At 40.3% G+C, this 7,500-nt stretch overlaps 1 long non-coding RNA gene and 1 pseudogene across 1 annotated transcript in view; both read left to right on the plus strand.

The window, feature by feature from the left end:
* LOC138052187 (uncharacterized) overlaps window positions 1-7,500 on the plus strand; it is a 17,166-nt gene that overhangs the window by 1,357 nt on the left and 8,309 nt on the right. The window lies entirely within an intron of this gene.
* On the plus strand, window positions 503-1,426 carry LOC138051038 (uncharacterized; annotated as a pseudogene).

Below are 7,500 nucleotides of genomic sequence, written 5' to 3' on the forward strand. Positions count from 1 at the left end.
AGACGGTTATACACGGCTCGTGTTGACACACCCCATAAGTGGTTTCTTATTACATGATAAATGTTTTATATTCGGTTGAACGGGGAAGCGAATTAGAATATACACACAAATTTACTCGCTACAAACAAAAAATACTGCACGCTGCAAACAAAACGAAAAAGTGTGCGCGCGCAGGTAGATGCGAAGAACTGGAACCAATTGATTGGTTGGCGCCGTATTGGCGCCAATTTTGACGACACCTATTTTAGCGATGTTGAGGCGAGTGCTGAGGTTGATGATGGAGAAGGAATTTTAAATGAAGGTTTGTCAAGTGGATCCGAAAGAGACCTTATTGAATATTATTTCAATAGAGGCCTTACATACAGGCAAATAACGCTGATGTTAGGAAAACATCATCGTTTAGATATGAACGAACGTACATTGAAACGAAGACTGAAAGACTATGGGCTTAGAAGACGGGGTGTTGTGAATGATGAACTTGTCGAACGCGTAAAAGACTTGATTATGCTCGAAATTTGCACTGGTCCAAATAGCCTCAGTGGCTACAGAACTATATTGGCATGTCCAGCGTCTTAGACCTAAAATTCATGTTCCTCGACGATTGGTTGAGTCGCTTATGAGGGAAGTTGATCCTTGTGGAGTGGAACAGAGGAAGCATTGGCGTCTCCATCGCAGAATGTACGTGTCACCAGGAGCTAATTTCTGTTGGCACATCGATGAATACGATACACTAAAGCCGTTGGGCTTTTCTATTCATGGGTGTGTCGATAGCTTTCGTCAGAGAATTATATGGTTAGAAGCTCAACGTTCAAACAAGAATCCACGCTTAATTGCACGATATTTCTTGAGGAGTGTTAAAGTTGCCCATGGATGCCCAGTACGTGTGTACACTGACCGTGGAACTGAGAATGGAATACTGGCTGCAACGCAGTGCAACCTACGTGCAGAAGGTCTTGACGAATATGCAGCTTCCAAAGCTCATAAATACGTGAACAGTACCAGAAACCAAAGAATACTGAGAAGGTTACTGGTCACACTTCAGAAGACAGCGCTTAAGTTGATGGATTGATTTCTTCAATGATTTGCACGAATCTGACATTCTCGACCTCACCGATGAGATCCACACCGCATCAGAAAGTCAAAGTATGCTACTGTGTCTGGAGTGCCAGATATGATGTACTTCTTGCCAGAAGAATTCGGACGAAGGGACTGCTTAATTCCAGTTTCTGACAAGCTAAGGGAAATGGAAGATAAATTGCAAGAACTGGGAGGCGATGAGGAACCTGACCCAATCTCGGAGCAGTACTTTCACTATGTGATGGAAAGAAATGGTCTTGTTCATCCCACGTCTGTTCTAGAGGCAGGAAATTTGTTTCAAAAGCTTCTTCATTTTGCCAAAGGCTAAAGAACAATAAACCAGGACGATTTTCAAGGTTTTGAACGTTTAGTTACGTAATTATGGAACTTCCTCCAATTGTGGTTCTTGAGGGATGTCTAATAAAAACCCTGCTACTATAGGAGTAAGGAAATTGGGTCCTGGGAAACCATTTACCAGTGCAATAGCAACAGCTCAAACAAGCCTTTGCTCAATGCCTCTACGTTGTGCCTAAAACTGACATTAGGGTATGCACCCCTTACAAGTGTACTATACACACTAAAACCACGGAAGAGTTCAAAAAACTCTCTTGTTACCCCTCCAGAATCAACTGCTTCCTCCCCTATAAACTTAACTGTTACCCTTAGTTTTAGATCTTCATCCTCTAAGCAATCAAATGCCCTTTTAACTAGATTTTTTCTGGTAATTTCGATGAAAGTGAATTGCTCGATTGGAAAACCACTGATTCAGTGTCTGTTCCAGTGCCTCTTCCAAGGACTTAGGAGCTAGACTTAGTAGTGTTTCTTCCACTACGTTGCAACCACAAGCAGCCGGACTGCTCAGACTCTGGTCTACGGAACATTTTAGAAGGAAGTCATCAATACTGTTGGCATCTGAAATAAATCAGCACTAAATTAATTCTCCTTTTCTGGTCCGTCTTTGAACCAATATATCAGCTAAAATTTATAAAAAGTGCCCAGAAAGTTAATTTTATTGAAGTATTTATTTTACAAAGATAACAAGAGCATCTGCATAATTCAAAACCCTGGTAAGCAAAAGACTTACATTTGTATTGAGTGAAATGTGCTATTTACCTCCTCTTCCTCTCTTTCAATATTGAATATCCAAACTTAAGTTGTGTTGCTGAGTACCAGGGGTTCATCATTGATTGATGGGGGAGGGAAACAGAATGAGATAGCGAGTACAGAGAGTCGTGCACAGTGGTGTCCCAATCAAATTAATTTTGTCTAGGGTTGTAGCAGTGAACTGCATCTGGAATTACAGAAATGTACTTGCGACTTGAATGCTGCATTTGCGTTGGTTAACACCCTCAAGAATTGTAAATGAATAGAAAACATGCTTGCAAATACCTCGATTCAATTTTGCGCCAACAAAAAAGCCTCTCTTGCTGCAAAAGTTAGACACTGATCATAACACCCACCTTCTGGATTTGCCATAGCATCAAGGTGGCGTTCATCATCATCGCCAACAATAATGGTTTGTTTTGGTTCACGCCCAGCGAGCCATTTCGTAAGACCTCCCTTGTTTGCAGATTCATCCTCAGAACTGTCGTCACTGTCATCGTTTCTGTTCGCAAACTCATCAGATGGGATTAGGAAAAATCATGTTAGGCGCTTCATACGGTAGTCCTTGCTTGTTGCCTGTTTATAATAATGATAATAATAATAATAATAATAATAATAATGATGATGATGATGATGATGATGATGATGATGATGATGATGATAATAATAATAATGGCTTTATTCAGCATTTCCACAAGGTGGATGACAACACAAATGGATCCTTTGTTCAGGGAACAAAGTTTACTTCGCTGAAATCAGGAAAGAGCAAAACGTAGGGGATGGTTCCATCAAAAGTCTGATCAAAGCTGGAGTGCTTAGCAATGGCTTTTTGTGTGATATCTTCCTTCTCAGCGTTCGATTTCATGGTAATAGAGTGCATCTTACCACGTTGACTCTTGAAAACACCATCAAAATGAGACGCAATGCCCACCTTTACTTCTACATCCATGTGCTTTGCAGGGACTGCCGGCTTGCCAAGAGGCTGCTTCTTCATTTTCTTTTTGGGTGGTACGAATCCATCCTGACGTTCTTTTTCTCGAAGGGCATATAATTCTCCAAACGGCAATGTCCGCTCCCCGGTGCTTGAGGTTGAAGTCGAAGGGGAATCGCGACCAACACCAGTTCGTGTTTCTGCAGTAGAAGACCTATAGGTTGTACCAGTCGTTGTTGGTATGGGATCTGTAGATGAGCCAATAACAGTTGAAACTTCTTCCCTCACTGCAGCCTGAATCTCCTTCCTCAGAAACGACGCAATCCTATCTGGAAATTGGCGCCAATACGCCGAATCAGTTGGTTCCAGTTCTTCGCATCTGCCTGCGCACGCACACTTTTTCGTTTTGTTTGCAGCGTGCAGTATGTTTTGGTTGCAGCGCGTAAATTTGTGTTGACATTGCGTGTTTGTCATTAATAGTTTGCAATGAACTTGAAGTTTGTTGGCAGTGTGCCGTTTTATTTTGTCGTTAGTTTGTGAATTTATTTCATTTGCAGTGAGCTTATTCAAATAGTTAATAGCTTGCGAACTTATTTCGTTTGCAGCGAGCTGATTCATTTTGCCAATAGCTTGCGAATTTATTTTGTTTGCAGTGCATTACATTTTGCTAGATGAGCTACTTTTTGTAATATGTTGTCAAATTACTAGGAAAGGTGTGTCCTTTATTGGCTTCCGTACAAAAGGCCAAGGTACCTAAGAAAAATTAGCTCGTTCCCACTTTACTGCCCTTTTCAATTTTTATACCGATGTTGCGATTTGTTGTATCATGAACTTTATAAATTAATGTTATGAAACTCGACAAGTTCCTTTGTTTCATGTTTGTGTCCGTATTTTTGGCATTAACCCTGATCAAAACACGTCTTTTTTCGAGAAGATAATCAATCAAATCCTTCGAATTAAATTATGCGCAACTGATCTGCAAACCCGTGCGAAGCGAAAACAAAGGATTGTGCAGGGTCACGGTCAATTCAACATCCATTTCGACAACATTGTTTCCCTTTTAAAGGTTTTAAGGTAACCATTCCCTCGATTGCGACTTACTATGATTGTTGGCTAAACTATAGAAAACCCTCGTTACTGCGTTCACCCGTTAATACGGCCAACGGCCACAATTTTAAATCCCAAACAGTATAACCCTTCATAAGGGCCCGTTCGCACTGGGCGAATTTTTGTTTATTTTACGAAAAAATTTGTCATCATTTCCATGATACATACAGATTCATGGTTGGTTTATTCACGAGTTGTAAAGGATCGCGTAAACGAACGAGTGAGCGAAGCGAACGAGTGAGTTTAACGATCCTTCACAACGAGTCAGTAACAAAAATCGTACAAACGAGCTAACCATGAAAGAATTTGTTTATTGTATAAGTACAGATATCATAATGTTAACGAGGGCAAGTGTTAAAGTGCCCCTGTGACCAAAAATCAATTCATATTTTTCTTTGGATTTCAAAACTATGTTAACAAAACACTAAGTGACCCACGTTTTAAGCCTTGATTTCAAAAAGGCACTTCTTTATTTTAACTGGAATTTTCCTATTTAATGGTCCGCCATTACGAACATTATGTTCTGGAGAGAGCTGGATCGAGGAGAAAATGACGTCAAAGGCTCACTAGTTTAAGAATGCAATACGTGTATACGCCGCAGAATTAATATGCAGCACGGGGGTTTTGGGCTTTCAGACTGTTAAACTCACGCTTTGCATATATAATAAGCTGCGTTTACCCGCTGAAATTTTAAGCTAGTGAGCCTGTGATGTCACTTTTCCCTGGATCCAATCGTCTGAGGTCCAATCGGTCAGTTTTGAACGTGAGTAATGGCGGACCGTGAAATCCAAAACTTACACCCAAAGTAAACGGCCTTTGGATAAAAATCAAAGCTCAAAATTTTGCCAGTCAGGTGTTAGGCAAACACACTTTCAAAATCTGAAGGAAAAAAGGAAGTGGTTTTTTTGATCACAGGGGCACTTTAAAGTGCCGTTTACTTTGAGTGTAAGTTTTGGATTTCACGGTCCGCCATTACTCACGTTCAAAACTGACCGATTGGACCTCAGACGGTTGGATCCAGGGAAAAGTGACGTCAGAGGCTCACTAGCTTAAAATTTCAGCGTGTGAACGCAGCTTATTATATATGCAAAGCGTGAATTTAAAAGTCTGAAAGCCCAAAACCCCCGTGCTGCATATTAATTCTGCGGCGTACACACGTATTGCATTCTTAAACTAGTGAGCCTTTGACGTCATTTTCTCCTCGATCCAGCTCTCTCAAGAACATAATGTTAGTAATGGCGGACCATTAAATAGGAAAATTACAGTTAAAATAAAGAGGTGCCTTTATGAAATCAAGGCTTAAAACGTGGGTCACTTAGTGTTTTGTTAACAAAGTTTTGAAATCCAAAGAAATTAAAATATGAATTGATTTTTTGGTCACAGGGGCACTTTAACCGAGAGGCTATCAAATCACCGATCGTGAACAAAAGCCCAAACAAATAGCAACATATTTTTGAAATAAAAGAAATCTTTACCTTCCATACCTCGCTTGAGCACTCCTAGGACTTTTAAAGATATTCTGAAGTTTTGTAGAGAAAACTAAGCAATTAAGGGGAAAGTACGGCCTAGAAAAAGATTCTCTGAATCGAAAGTTCTTTACCTGTATTGTCATACTTGACCACTCACAACGCTTCAAAAATGGGCAATATTAAATGAATGAGTTGCCGGTCCCCAGGCCCCTTCGCTTTTCCCCTATATTTGCATTGACTTCTGAGATCGCCAGAATTAAAATACGCGATTAGAAACATTCAAAAATAAGTATTTGTAGGATTTAAGCTCTAGTTAAAATTGGGAGATAACAAACGTTCAATAAGAGGTATTTCTAGGAATTTCAAGAAATATAAATCATTGGAGTTTAAGAAGTAGTCATAGGACTGGTGGTAGCGATCACTGTACAGTGAGTGTATGGATGCGACGATGACCGCCGATATTCAGAGCGACAGATCAAACTAGTACTGTCTTGAGGTTTTACTCTCATCGAACCAACAAAGAAATGACAGTTTGGGAAAAACAGCTTCAAAGAACAAACTTCAAGGCCAACAACAGCACTAAAGTTTACTCTAATCATTTTGCCGGTGGATACCGTTGTGATACTTGCGAGAAGCCCATTTTGTATATGAAAGGTTATCCAGACGAGGGCAATAATGTGAAGGCTAAAGAAAACATCGACAAGAAAGGAAAACGAAAGCAGCATTCAAAGCCAGATTCCGAGCCTTCAGTGAAGCAATGCCGTGACAGGTCCTCGCGCAATTCCGAGTTAAGTTTTCCACTTTCAGTCGAAGATGATTTCACATCGGCAACTGATCTTAATTTTATTTTCAGCCGTGTATTGCGTTTCATTAGCATTAGATCGGTTTGAAGAAGGGAATAGTTTCTGATCAGTTTTGATTTTCGTTTCAAAAACTGTATGTGACGACATTCGCTTTTCGCTAGTTTCAGTTGAAGATGGTTTCATTTCCGTTTTCATGGTTGTCACATTTTCAGAATAAGCCTTTACAGGTATGTTCTTGATTACAAATAGCTGATGGTTTGAAGTCAGATATAACCGCAGGTTGAATTCCTGAAGAATTTGGTGAATCCACCCTATTGACGCTCGGAAGAGGTGGTTTTTGTTTTTTCAGGAAGATTTTGCTGTAACACTGCAAACATGGAGCGGGTTGGTTTAAATCGGTTTTCTGTATACATTGAACATTATCCGGTTTTGACACTCTTTCCGAGCTTTGCTTTAAGCGGTACCGAAGCATACAATTTCACATTGTTTCCCTTGTTTGGATAACTTGACCTTTCACGTACAAAAAAGGCTTTTCGCAAGTATCACAACGGTATCCAGCGGCGAAAGGATTAAAGCAAACTTAAGTGCTGTAGGTGACCTTGAAGTTTGTTCTTTGAAGCTGTTTCTCTCAAGCTGCCATTTCAAGTCTCAAGCTTTGTTGGATCAAGTAGAGTAAAACCTCAAGACATTAATAGTTTGATCTGTCGCTCTGAATATCGACGGTCATTGTCGCATCCATACACTGCACACCCATGACTACTTCTTAAACTCGAACGATTTATATTTCTAGTGGAGGTTTCTTTGCCCCCTGGCGATCCCATAAGTCTTTGCAAATGTAGGGGACCGGCAACTCGTTCATTGAAATTTGCCATCTTTGTTTTTGTGTATGCAAACGAGGCTATGACGCAGCAATAGTCAAGGATTTCTCCAGATGACTAGATGTACTTGATGTAAACAAGGAATACACAGGCGATGGCGATACTTTGTGGACTTGAATCTTAATCCAGAG

Source organism: Montipora capricornis, chromosome 6, assembly GCF_036669925.1.
Source record: "Montipora capricornis isolate CH-2021 chromosome 6, ASM3666992v2, whole genome shotgun sequence".
Classification (NCBI taxonomy): domain Eukaryota; kingdom Metazoa; phylum Cnidaria; class Anthozoa; order Scleractinia; family Acroporidae; genus Montipora; species Montipora capricornis.